The sequence below is a fragment of the Bombina bombina genome, chromosome 4 (assembly GCF_027579735.1).
Source record: "Bombina bombina isolate aBomBom1 chromosome 4, aBomBom1.pri, whole genome shotgun sequence".
NCBI classification, from domain to species: Eukaryota; Metazoa; Chordata; class Amphibia; order Anura; family Bombinatoridae; genus Bombina; species Bombina bombina.
The window spans coordinates 417,190,171-417,204,181 of NC_069502.1; the positions used below are offsets into that span (position 1 = coordinate 417,190,171).

Sequence of the window (14,011 nt, forward strand, 5' to 3'; positions counted from 1 at the left end):
TCAATACCTGACATAAATATTAATCTACAAATATAACGTTTTGCTTCCCTTTTTCCACTACATTTGTTCATATAAATACAATTTTGCATTTCACTTGCTAAGCCCAACACTAACAGCGGAAGAGGTGTTTCTGTGTTATTTGGTGAGTACTTTAGCTGAATACAGCTAATCCTTGTAAATGGAACCTATTATCTTTTGTCATCCTTTATAACATCCATAATTATGATATTGTATGGTATGAGAGTGATGAGCCTGCATGTATGATAGATAGAAGTGATGCAGCAGGCATAGTATGGATACACTCTACAGCTACAAGATACATCTGTCCTAATAACCACTTTAATGTGACATTGTAGAAACAGGGCTACATTGATCTTATGTTACCTTCCAGAAATTGCATCCTGTGTCATGTTAGTGTATATAGTAATTCATGTTTTCTGCCTGATATTTAAAATCTAAACGCACAACTCACTTAGAGAGATGAGATGACCTGAGGTTAGCAGTGATGGATAGAACTAGATCTTTGGGTTAACCCGATGGGGTCATATTGCTCAGAATATTGGTGCAATTGTTATTCTAGGCAGACTGAATTATCTTTATTAAAGTTACAGTTCAATTTAAGTAATGTGAATAGCAGTCAAATGAAATTCTGTTTTATTAGCTGTATTTAACTTTGTATTGTTCTTGTTTTTAATTTGAGAATGCACTTCAGATTAATATGTATTGTCTTTTAGGAATAGTGAAGTCTTTGTAAAGCCATATGCAATGTGCCTGTAGAAAATTGAAAATGTTGCTGTATGTAGTGATTGTTAGGACAGAAAAATACCATGGTTAACAATAATATATACATTTTTTTTTTACAAACTTTGCTGTATAAATTGATTTACCAAAGTTACCTTTAGTGTCCTCCTTGGAGTATATGCAGAAGCTGATTTTGTGCAGTTATGGTATTTATTTATTGTAAACCACCGTTTTTATATTAAAGTTTGTTTAAAATATGTTGGTGCTAAATAACACCAGCATGGTATTAGTTTTTATGTCAATTTAAGTATCTGCATATTGTGACAAAGGTAGAAGAATATGCCTAGTGTGTTAAGACCATTTTTCTTTTCTGTTAACATTTACTTAATTTTCTGATTGGCAGAAATTGATTAAACTTGCAACAGGCAAACGGTGGGAGGGAGTTCTGCAAGGCACAATGTACAGCAAGCAAATAATTGGAAATCTGAAATTAGTCAGAAACTAAGCTTATTAATTTACCTCTGGCAAGTGGTTTTGTAACCTTAAACGTTGCATGCAGTAGCAGATGGACCCCATACAGGAAGAAGTAAAAAAAAGCTGTATGTGGGCTGGCTTGTTGAGTTATTAATGTAAGTTTGTTTCTGTGCTTAAAATGATATGCATGTTCTCATGCTTCCTAATTTACAGTTTAAATGCTGTTGATTTGTAACCATAAAAACTGTACTTTCTTTTGCATGATGTACCGAGTCCACGGATTCATCCTAACTTGTGGGATATTGTCCTTCCTGACAGGAAGTAGCAAAGAGAGCACCACAGCAGAGCTGTCTATATAGATCCCCCCTTAACTCCACCCCCCAGTCATTCTCTTTGCTGGCTCTAAGCAGGAAGAGTAAAGAGAAGAGGTGTTAAACTGTTAGTTTTAGTTTTTCTTCAATCAAGTGTTTGTTATTTTTAAATGGTACCGGTGTTGTACTATTTACTCTCAGGCAGGACATAGATGAAGATTTCTGCCTGGAGGATGATGATCTTAGCATTTGTAACTAAGGTCCACTGCTGTTCCCACATGAGCTTAGGAGTACAGGAAAACTTCATTGTGAGGAACGGTTTCTTGCTATACAGCAATGAGGTATGTTCAGTCATTTTTTCTGCAGAGACTGTGTTAACTCAGATAGAGGTCTCAAGGATAATCCAATGGGTAGAGGCTCACTCTTGCCATCTGTCAGCAATCTATATCCCAGGTGTAGAGAACTGGGCGGCAGATTTTCTAAGTCGTCAGACTTTAGATCCGGGGGAGTAGGAACTCCATCCGGAGTTGTTGCTCAGCTGGTTTGGCTATGGGGCACACCAGAGTTGGGTCTGATGGCGTCTCGTCAGAACGCCAAACTTCCTCGTTACGGCTCCAGGTCAAGGGATCCTCAGGCTGTACTGATAGATGTTCTAGCAGTACCCTGGTCGTTCAACCTGGCTTATGTGTTTCCACCTTTCCCTCTCCTTCCATGTCTGATTGCCAGAATCAAACAGGAGAGATCATCAGTGATTTTGATAGCACCTGCATGGCCACGCAGGACTTGGTATGCAGATCTTGTGGGCATGTCATCCCTTCCACCATGGTCTCTGCCATTGAGACAGATTCAAGGTCCATTCAAGCATCCAAATCTCATTTCTGTGCAACTGACTACTTGGAGATTGAACGCTTGATTCTATCAAAGCGGGGTTTATCTGAGTCAGTCAAAAATACCTTGATTCAGGCTCGAAAGTTACCAGGAAAATTTATCATAAGATATGGCGTAAATATCTTTTTTGGTGCGAATCCAAAGGCTTCTCCTGGAGTAAAATCAGGATTCCTAGGATTTTGTCTTTTCTCCAAGAGGGATTGAAGAAAGGATTATCGGCTAGTTCCTGCTCTGTCTATTTTGTTGCACAAGCGTCTGGCAGATGTTCCAGACGTTCGGGCTTTTTGTCAGACTTTAGTTAGAATTAAGCCTGTGTTTAAACCTATTGCTCCGCCATGGAGTCTAAATTTAGTTCGAAGAGTTTCTGAACTATCTGCATTACAAAATGACTCTCCTTATCTTGTGTTCCATGCTGATAAGGTGGTTTTGCGTACCAAGCCAAGCGTACCTTAAATTGTTACTAACAGGAATATCAATCAAGAAATTGTTGTTCCTTCTCTGTGTCCTAATCCTTCTTGTAAGAAGGAATGTCTGTTGCACAACTTGGACGTGGTTCGTGCTTTGAAATTTTATTTGCAGACAACCAATGATTTTCGTCAAACATCTTCTTTGTTGTCTATTTTGGAAAGCGTAGGGGTCAAAAGGCTACGGCAACTTCTCTTTCCTTTTGGCTGAAAAGCATCATCCGTTTGGTTTATGAGACTGCTGGACAGCAGCCTCCTGAAAGGATTACAGCTCATTCTACTAGAGCGGTGGCTTCCACATGGGCTTTTAAAAATGATGCTTCTGTTGAACAGATTTGTAAGGCTGCGACATGGTCGTCGCTTCATACCTTTTCAAAATTTTATAAATGTAATACTTTTGTTTCTTCGGAGGCTATTTTTGGGAGACAGGTTTTGCAAGCATTGGTGCCTTCTGTTTAGGTTCCTGTCTTGTCCCTCCCTTCATCCGTGTCCTAAAGCTTTGGTATTGGTATCCCACAAGTTAGGATGAATCCGTGGACTCGGTACATCATGCAAAAGAAAACAAAATTTATGCTTACCTGATAAATTTCTTTCTTTTGCGATGTACCGAGTCCACGGCCCGCCCTGTCTATTCAAGACAGATAGTAGTATTTTTTTTTTTTAATGTAAACTTCAGTCACCTCTGCACCTTTATAGTTTCTCCTTTTCTTCCTTGGCCTTCGGTCGAATGACTGGGAGGTGGAGTTAAGGGGGGAGCTATATAGACAGCTCTGCTGTGGTGCTCTCTTTGCTACTTCCTGTCAGGAAGGACAATATTCCACAAGTTAGGATGAATCCATGGACTCGGTACATCGCAAAAGAAAGAAATTTATCAGGTAAGCATAAATTTTGTTTTTGCTGAAGTTGTCTTCCTTTTGAGAGTGCTTCAGTGAAATTACTCCTTACTATTGGCACAAGTGAGCTTGCTGCCAGTTTCAGTCTGATACAAGAGTAATTGACATTAACACACACATAGAGGACAGGAGAAAGTATTTTAGGCAACAGTGCTTTCATAGCTTTCAAATAAGAAAAGTAAACTGTCAAAATGGTGTAGGTAGGGGCTACAGGCTGCCCCAAATCCAACATGTTTAAGGTTTTGTCACTGGACATGTGCACTGTCAAAAAAATATATTTTAGGACAGACTATCATAAAAAAAATCTTCTGTTGTTTTAAGGGGTTGTTTGTAATTTGTTTGTAAGTTAAAAGAAAAAATCTATTCATCCCCTTATGAGGAATCTCTTTAGGGCAAGAGAGAACCAGTGCTACAGCTACAAAGAAGCAGCAGCACAAACATTTTATTTTGATTTTTAAGGGGTCAGGTTTGATCAAGAACAAAATTAAGTTTTCATGCTTATTGGCCGACACAGGAATTGATCAACTGACAAGGAAACTGCTAAATTGTTATTGGATAGTATAAATTTGAAATTTTGAAGCCTTTCCCATCGTTAACATTTTTTTTTTCAACCACACAGATTAATCAACTAATCAAATTTAGTTTTTGCATACTTTAGTTTTTTCAACTAAAGGGGTTGATCGATTCTAAAAATGAATCCACATATCTATTTGCTCTACACTTTGGGCCAGATTATGAGTGGAGCACTAATTAACACTTTTGCTAGAGCGTTATATGGGCTATAACTTAGAATAAGCTTTTTACGTTCGAGTTGCATTTGTATTATGAGTTGAAGGTTAACTGTTTTCGCTCATGCGCTAACCTGATGAGCGCAAAAAAGAACTTAGAATACCACGTGCACATTGACTTATTTCAATTAAGAAAATAAAGTGGAAAAAATACCTAACCCACTCACGCTAACCCGATCACATTTTCTTATTTGTACATGTGTACATATGTGTTTGTGTGTATTTAAATGTATATACATGCATGCATACATACATGCATATTTAGACATGTATATGTATGTATCTCTGTGTTAAAGCCCTTTGCTTGCCTGCCTTTTCTTATAACACCTGAGACCTCCTATCTTTGAGCCCTTATAACTTGTGAGCAATATTATTATTTTTTTATTAGATTGTGTTATGAAGTGTACTTTGTAATTTGTTTTTGTGAGACATTTTAGTTTCACGAAAGCGTTAACCAGTACTCTGAAGTTGCGTAATCATTCTAGTGGAAATTGCGATTGCGCTCAAGTGATCACGTTTACGTTCAACTCTTAATACGAGCGATAAGCCTGACGAGCGTAAACACTCACAATAAATGTCCGTATTATCCAGATTTCTTACGTTACCCGTTATGTATGTATGTATGTAAAAAATCTAATTATTTTTATTTTATTTTTTACTTTTGAGAGAAAAAAAATTGTCTCCTCCATCACATTTGCTACTGGTTTTAAGACCTGATCTCTCCTTACCTTTTTTGCTATTTCTGTGCTCTCATAAAAGCATAGGCTTTGGTCTTTCATATAAGTTTCTCAGACAACGAAAATAATTTATAAAGAACAGAAAACAATTACACAAATGTATCTGCCAAGGAATACTGTCTTGGTTACATTCTATTGTAATTTAGCTTTCTAACTTGGCTAGAGAAAACTATAAATCCGTTTTGCAAGAAAAAGATTTATTTGCAAGCTTTTAGGACACAAGTTGGACTATTCGGTGAAAGAACCCTAATAAGATGATGCCTACATACGTCATTAATGTTTGTTTGTTTTTCATTAGTACCTCTAAGTAACAATTGTAGGGTTGCATTTTGACACAAGTCTGGATTAATGCATTATAAAAATAACTCAATAACTATGCCATGAACAAGCCCTAAACTGGGGATAAACCTTGTGCCTTTTTCTTTTCTATTTACTGAAATAAGATTAATAAACAAAACAAGGGACTCTTGTACTTTTTATTATCCGAATTACAACATACAGATGGTACAAGCTTTTAGCAATTATGCTTTTTATTATGAAGTTTCTAAATCAATGGACAATTAGGTGGACCGTACTCTGGGCATTTCAACAGTTGAAAAAATGATGTAAGAAACAGTGTTGAAGTCTTAGCATTGTAATAACCATTATGTGTATGAAAGAGATTAGTTTAAAGTTGTTGGAAAAAAAGAAAGTGGAAAAATAAAACATTGTTATGTGGCAAAATAAATAATTTATTAAATTTTAATATGTTTGTACAGACAACAATTTTTTTTTTTGTTGTTTTTTTTTTTTGTTGTTTTTTTTTTTGTTTTTTAACTTTGGCATCAGAAGGGTTAGTTGTGCAGAAGATGCCGCCTATCTGATCTTGGGTATTGTTCTGATGTCAGATGTTTGTTTCCATAACAACTAGCAAGCATTTTAAGTGTTTTGCTGCTGGGATTCCTAACATTTTTTAACACCGGTTGCCTGCTGTTGGGATAAAATGCGGCGTAGGTGATCTGTGTGTATGCAGTCATAGAAATCCAGTTGATGACCATTCATTTTACATGCAGATTTGTATCTATTAAAAAGAATTTGTTCAAAGTGAAATTTTCAAGAGCTCCCTTCTATTGTCCTGGCATTAGGATTTAGCATGTGAAATCTTGTCTGAAATGTAGCAGCTGTTCTTGCTCCATGGCTGGGAAGCTCAGCTGAACTTTCAGTTATATTCCATTGTCCTCATTTCACCCATCTACTCTCTAATTTATGATAATCGTGCTATTTTATTAATGCAAAGCCACTTAAATAATTTCTGAAAGAAATGAATTGTAGACTGCATAAATGTTAATCTTAATTCTGCCCCTTTTTAAGTAAAGCAGTTGGTAATTACTTAATATTGTGTAACCTCTAGAATTTTGAAATAAGAGCATTTTTATATATATATATATATATATATATATATATATATATATATATATATATAATAGATAATACAAATTTGTTAACATAGCAAGTCAAAATAATGATCGAGCTTGACACCCCCTATTTGTCATTTTCAGACCTAAGTTATTCCCATCAAAACACCCAAAAAAACTCCCTAAGACCTGCAAATAACAGATGAAGTCTGCCCATAGCATGTTTTTGTTAAAACCACAAATTCAAGATGAAACTTGTGCAAACGATTCTTGAACAATATAATTAATTCTCCTTTACACTAGCGCTGCAGTTCAAGCTCCCACATCTTATAATATGGCCATGGTATATAAGTACCTGTATGTAGGTAGGGCAAACTGTCATATTCCAGATTTGTTTGCAAAACAAATGCTAAATATGGTCTCAATAAGCCACATTCAGCTATTTTCATTGGTGGTTATGTCATTGTGAAAGAGCAACACATAAAGATCTGTGCAAATATATGTATCCAGAGAGGTATAAGCACTCACAGTAACACCCTTTGTAAAAATCCAGTTTGCCCGGGGTGCTTTTAAAGGTATAGCATATTCATCCAGAAGTAAAAAGCACTCACCGGGTCTTTGTGCAAACAAACAAGTTTAATGTGACGTTTCGGGGTTACACCCAGTCTTCAGACAACTTTTTACAGACAGAATACATTACTCACCCTTTATAGCCGTGACCCACTCCCAAATGTGTCCTTGCTGATGGCGTACCGGAAGTCAGACAGCCGCGCTGTGAACCACCGCATCATCGGTTGTCATTGCGACCAGGACGCCCATCGGCAGTCTAGGTGGAGCTAAAAACAACACTGCATAAATGTAATGACAAGAGGGTATGTAAGACCAAAAATTCACACAATTATGGCAGTATTACAAGGAGCATCTGTGTTGTTTCTTGCTGTTCTTTTAAATTGGGAGATAGGTAGTGCACGTTTAAGAGCAGGGGAGTGACAGCTATGTTCATGCAACAGAGAGTTGCGATCCGTATCCTTCGTGTACAAGGTTGTTAATAAGCGTCCCCCTCTCTTGAAAATTCTCAAATCAAGAAAATCCACACTGGTGGTGTTATATACCATCTTAAATTTAATTTCTGGATGGGCATTATTCACACTCAAAAACCAGTTTAATAGATCCTCCTCTGTACCATTCCACAGCAAGAAGAGGTCATCTATATATCTCCTATAACAAGTGACTCTTGTATCCTGAAAGAGTGACGTACCCACTGTTTCGAATTCAGCCATAAATAGATTGGCGTATGTGGGGGCTACGTTTGACCCCATGGCCGTTCCTGCAATTTGCAGGAAGAATTCTCTCTCGAATCGAAAATAGTTCATTTCCAAGCAGGCGGACAGAAGTTCCTGTATCACTTCAATAGGAGGACCCACATATGGATATTTCGCCAGTTGCCTGCAAGTGGCCATAATGCCCTCGTTATGTGGTATAATCGTATATATGCTGGTCACATCCATAGTGACCAGCAGTGTGCTTTCTTGGACATCCATGATTGTATTGAGAATCCTAATCATTGAGCTGGAGTCCAAAAGAAAGGAATTCATATTCCTAACCAGTGGTTGGAGTATGGTGTTGAGGTAAATGGCAATAGGCTGGAGCAAGGAGCCTATAGCTGACACTATAGGCCTCCCAGGAGGGGACGTCATACTTTTATGCATCTTGGGTAGTGTGTATATCACTGGTACCCTAGGATGTTGAACTGTCATAAATCCTAGTTCATTCTTGTCTATGCAATTAGCCATATGCATATTGTTTAACATGGTGTCCAGTTTTTTCTTATATATATCAGTCGGATTACCTCTAAGTTTTTTATAGGTCTCCTGATCCATCAATTGTCGCATCACCTCAGTTTTGTAGTCAGTGTAGTTCTGGATGACAATTGCACCCCCTTTGTCCGCCTCCCTCAGGACAATCGCATTCTTTTCTTGCAAACTGAGTAATGCTCCCCTTTCATTCCTGGTGAGATTATGCCTGAACTGCCCTCTGCGTTGGTATGGGTTGGATGTTTTGTGTTGTACCATTCTCGTGAAAGTTTTGATAGATGGATTATAACTTATAGGGTCAAAATCGCTCTTCCCTTTCAGTGTCTTCTTGGGTTGATCCTGAAATTCACTGAAATATTCTTTCAATCTCAGATTCCTAGAGAATTTTTGAATGTCAGTGAATAGATCAAACTCATCACATTTAGCTGTAGGAATAAACGACAAGCCCTTGTTTAAAACCTTCTTTTCATAATCACTCAGATTAACTACTAGGTCCTCCTGGATCGTCCTCTCCTGGGGGGTCTGGGTGGCAGGTCGAAACCCCCCCCCGCCTGGTGTGGCTCCTCGTCCTTCCCCGTTTTTTGATCTTGTTGTCATCCCCCCTCTGTATCCCATTTGTGTTGGTGTGGGGGTAGAGGATACTGGGTTTCCATCTGAGTCGGAGCTGTTCCCTGAACTATCCACGGTCTCAAAGGGTTTCTTCCTGTAGAATCTGACGCCAAAAAGTTGTGTGAAGACGGGGTGTAAGGGGCTTAAGTCACTGCGCTCCCAGCATTTTTATTACAGCTTCTTTGTGCAGTTTTATATTCTTGAGAATGCTATTCAGGCCACATTCCTTATATTTTCCATTTCAGAAGTGATGAACACATATTTACATATTCTTCTAACTGGGGGAAAACACTCTCTCACTTTGGTTTATTCTTGACTCCAGTCTAAGGTGTGGCTTTGGGTTCTCCATCGATAGTATCTTATGGAGGCTGCCATGTTCCTGTGAGGTCATACAGAGACTGTCGTGGGTGCTTATTCTGAGTGCTGCCTTAGGTGCGTACAAACTTTGCAATCTAGCCTCAACGTGTGTCTTCAGGCAGAGTTAGGGAGCTCCAGGTACTACTGTTTATAGAGAGCTTTCCCCACAAAGACATTTAATGTAAGTCACTGCTGTAAGGGTCTTTCTTCTGCTTGTTTTATTATATATGGCACTATTGGGACTCCATCCCAATAATTTTGGATTAACTTTACATCTTTTGTTGCACTTCTGGAATTATAACTATGGGTATTTGATTTCATTGCCCTTCCTTGGTGACCTCCATGGTTGTTGACCTTTTTGGTAATACAAGTTATATAAAGTATGTAATGGACAAATTTAAAATGGAATCTTTATACACAAGAGAGGAACCATTGGATGATACTTTGGAACAAAATAGAACATGTCAGCCCATAACATTAACTGGGTTATGTATAGAGGATATCAGGAACAAATTGGATAATATTAAGGTAAATAAAACTCCAGGCCCAGATGGAATACACCCAAAGGGGGGTTAAGGGAACTTAGCACTGTTATAGACAAACCTCTACTCTTAATTTTTCAAGACTCATTATCCTCAGGCATGGTACCCAAGGATTAGTGTAAAGCTGATGTGGTGCCACTCTGCAAAAAGGGAAGTAGGGATGATCCAGGAAGCTATAGACCAGTTAGTCTGACATCAATAGTGGGGAAGATATCTGAAAGGATTATAAGGGATTATATTGATCATATTCGTGTAAACAAGATTGAGTTCTAATCAGCATGGTTTTATGAGAAATAGATCATGTTAAACTAATCTAATTAAATTCTATGAGGAAGTAAGTAAAAATATAGATAAAGGGGAATTAGTTAATGTGATATACTTAGATTTTGCAAAGGCGTTTGATACAGTGTCAAATGAGAGATTGATCAGTCATATGCAAAAGTTTACACACCCCTGACAATTTCCATGATTTTCATTTATACATAATTGAGTGTTTGTATCAGCAATTTCATTTTGATCTATCAAATAACTGAAGGACACAGTAATATTTCAGTACTGAAATGATGTTTATTGGATTAATAGAAAATGTGCAATATGCATCAAAACTAAATTAGACAGGTGCATACATTTGGGCACTCTGGTCATGTTGTTGATTTGAATACCTGTAACTACCTAGCACTGATTAATTGGAACACAGAATTGGTTTGGTGAGCCCATTAAGCCTTGTACTTCATAGACAGGTGCATTCAATCATGAGAAAAGGTTTTTAAGGTGGCCAATTGCAAGCCTTTTCTGCACACTTCCACAAACAGAGTCGCTTGAGATATGCAAACGCACATTTGGAGAAGCCAGCTTCATTTTGGAAGAAGGTGCTGTGGACTGATGAAACAAAGATTGAGTTATTTGGTCATAACAAGGGGCGTTCTGCATGGCGGCAAAAGAGCACAGAGTTCCAAGACAAACACTTGCTACCCACAGTAAAATTTGGTGGATGTTCAATCATGCTGTGGGGCTGTGTGGCAAGTGCCGGTACTGGGAATCTTGTTAAAGTTGAGGGTTGCATGGATTCCACCCAATATCAGCAGATACTTGAGAATGTTGAGGAATCAGTCACAAAGTTGAAGTTACACCGGGGCTGGATATTTCAACAAGACAACGACCCAAAAGACTGCTCAAAATCTTCTCTGGCATTTATGCAGAGGAACAAGTACAATGTTCTGGAATGGCTATCCCAGTTCCCAGACCAGAATATCATTGAAAATCTGTGGGGTGATTTAAAGCGGGCTGTCCATGCTCGGCAACCATCAAACCTAACTGAACTGGAGATGTTTTGCAAGGAGGAATGGTCCAAAATACCTTCATCCAGAATCCAGACACTTATTACAGGCTATAGGAAGCGTCTCTAGAGGCTGTTATTTCTGCTAAAGGAGGCTCTACTAAATATTGATGCAATTGGGGTGCCCAAATTTATACACCTGTCTTATTTCGTTTTGATGCATATTGCACATTTTCTGTTAATCCAATAAACCTCATTTCACTACTGAAATATTACTGTGTCTTTCAGATATTTGATAGATCAAAATGAAATTGCTGATCCAAACGCCCAATTATTTATATATGGAAATTGTCAGGGGTACCTAAACTTTTGCATACGACTGTATGTGTCTGTGTGTATATGTGTATGTGTGTGTATGTATATGTATATGTATATATATATATATATATATATATATATATATATATATATATATATATATTCAAGCAAAATATCAAAGTGGGAAGCAATTGCTAAATTATAGAGCTCTGTAAATAGTATAACACAAATGTTATAACTTATCGCTTCAAAGTTAAGTTCAACTAATGGTGCAGACCATTTAAAATATATATCAAGAAAGATGTAAGGAAGAAATAGAAATATATAAATAATTCCAAAAAGACAGGGACTTCAGCACTCATTTCAAAATAATACTGCTCCAATGTACAAGTGAACAAAATGACACTTTATTGACATATGCGCTCAAACATCGTGTCACACTGTATCCCCCAGGTTAGGAGAAATGCAATTAAGGTAATACCAGATATACTATAGGCTTGTTACTTGATCACTATAAATAATAAACATTGTATATAGCAAAAATACAATTAAACCTGACCGGTCAGTGTGAACCCCAGTACCAAAAAGTACATTTAAATAAATTAGTATGTAATTAGCGAAGTATATTTAGGGTAACCACTCCCAACTGCACACAGAACCTTCACTAGCCATTGTGGAGGTATGTCCTGGGCAATTCTACATCTTACAAGAAAGGCTAGGCCAGCCTATTCTTGAAAAAGACTACATGTATAGCACTCACAGGGTTACATGACCATGATAATATCCAAAATATCATGGATATTATCATGAGCATGTAACCCTGTGAGTGCTATACTTGTAGTCTTTTTCAAGAATAGGTGTTGTGTATATAGCCTGTAAGGCATCTCCAAGTATAGCGAACAGCTGTTGGCATCGGCACTTAGAGCGTTGACACATACAGTTCGTGCTTGGTGTATTCATATGCAAAGTGTTTCCACTGGTGCGTAACAACATTAACATACTGCACCTTCCAAGACTGCACCTTCCAAGACTGCTATAGCTGTCTGGCATCTAATCTTGCATTCTTACATTTTAAATAAAGATACCAAGAGACTGAAGATAATTTGATAATAGGAGTAAATTAGAAAGTTTCTTAAAATTGCATGCTCTATCTGAATCACGAAATAATTTTTTTGGGTTCAGTGTCCCTTTTAAGTGTCTATTTAAACTTGGAAATGTTGTAACGGTAGTAACATACACAGACACACTCTTACACTGAAACACACACTCGCACATAAGGATTCACATATAGACACTCTAGCAGACATGCAAAGAAACACACTCGGACACAGACACCCAAACAGACTCTCAGCACTTGTTTACATTGACCTGACGAGTAATGAGGTAAACTACAGTTTTGTAAAAAAAAAAAAAAGGAGATTTAGAAAACAAAATATGGAGTACTGATTATCTTTTTGTACAGGAAGGAAGGCGGGCCATCTGTCTGCCCAGGAACATTGGCGGAGGTTGTCCGCACTTGACACACACGGAGTGGTCCAGTTCAGTCTCATGAAGATTTGGTAACCTTTTACACTTGATTATCTCTGGCTCTTTTTCTCCAGTGGGGACAAGATGAGTATCGGCTATACCTATTGTTTTCCAGTGACTTTTCCTGGACTTTCCTTATAGACACTGTTCTATATATGCTGCATTACACATTATTCAGCATTCAAATTGTGGGACTCAATGGAAGCTATTTTAGCCTGAGTTACCACGCTGGATAACAGCTATTACCAATTGAACTCTTGTCACTACTTTGTTCTAAGTTTGGAACTTTCACTAAGTTATAATAGCTGATCCTGCTTGCCTTATTCATTTGCTAACTGTTCTTTTCTATGATATATATATATATATATATATATATATATGTATATATATATATATATATATATATATATATATATATATATATATATATATATATACAGACAGACACAGATATATTTATACGTGTGTGTATGTATGTATATATAATATTTTTTTTTTTTTTTCAAAAGTGTCACCGGTGCTCAAACGTTTCTTTAAGAATTTTTTTGGAGAAAACAATTTTTGTTAAAGAAAATTTGTGTGGGTGTAATCGTGCTGCTTGAAACTAATACAATGTACCCTTTACACTGTTGTACATAATTATAAAAGCAAAACAATTAGTGTGAACACAGCGCACTGATTAGATACCACTCTGTTTTGCAAGAGTGGAAGACAAATCATTAACCAAAAGTTAATATTATGTTCAAAGTGTCCTATAAACTGATATTTATAAATGCAAAAAAAAAACAAGTCTCTTCACGGTTAATATCAGGTAGAGAGGGTGGCCTTCTTACCAGATGTTACCTCAATCATATGAGGTAATGTATGTGCTTCAATCT

The 14,011-nt window shown here is 37.3% G+C and overlaps 1 protein-coding gene across 2 annotated transcripts in view; it reads left to right on the forward strand.

The window, feature by feature from the left end:
- MB21D2 (Mab-21 domain containing 2) overlaps positions 1 to 14,011 on the forward strand; it is a 176,902-nt gene that overhangs the window by 51,814 nt on the left and 111,077 nt on the right. The window contains exon 1 of one of the 2 annotated variants that reach the window (XM_053710228.1): positions 13,112 to 13,165. The exons of the other annotated variant lie outside the window; for it this stretch is intronic. The gene's annotated coding sequence lies outside the window, so the exon portion shown is untranslated. Of the gene's footprint in view, positions 1 to 13,111; positions 13,166 to 14,011 lie in introns of those variants that run through there. 2 annotated transcript variants of the gene reach the window in all.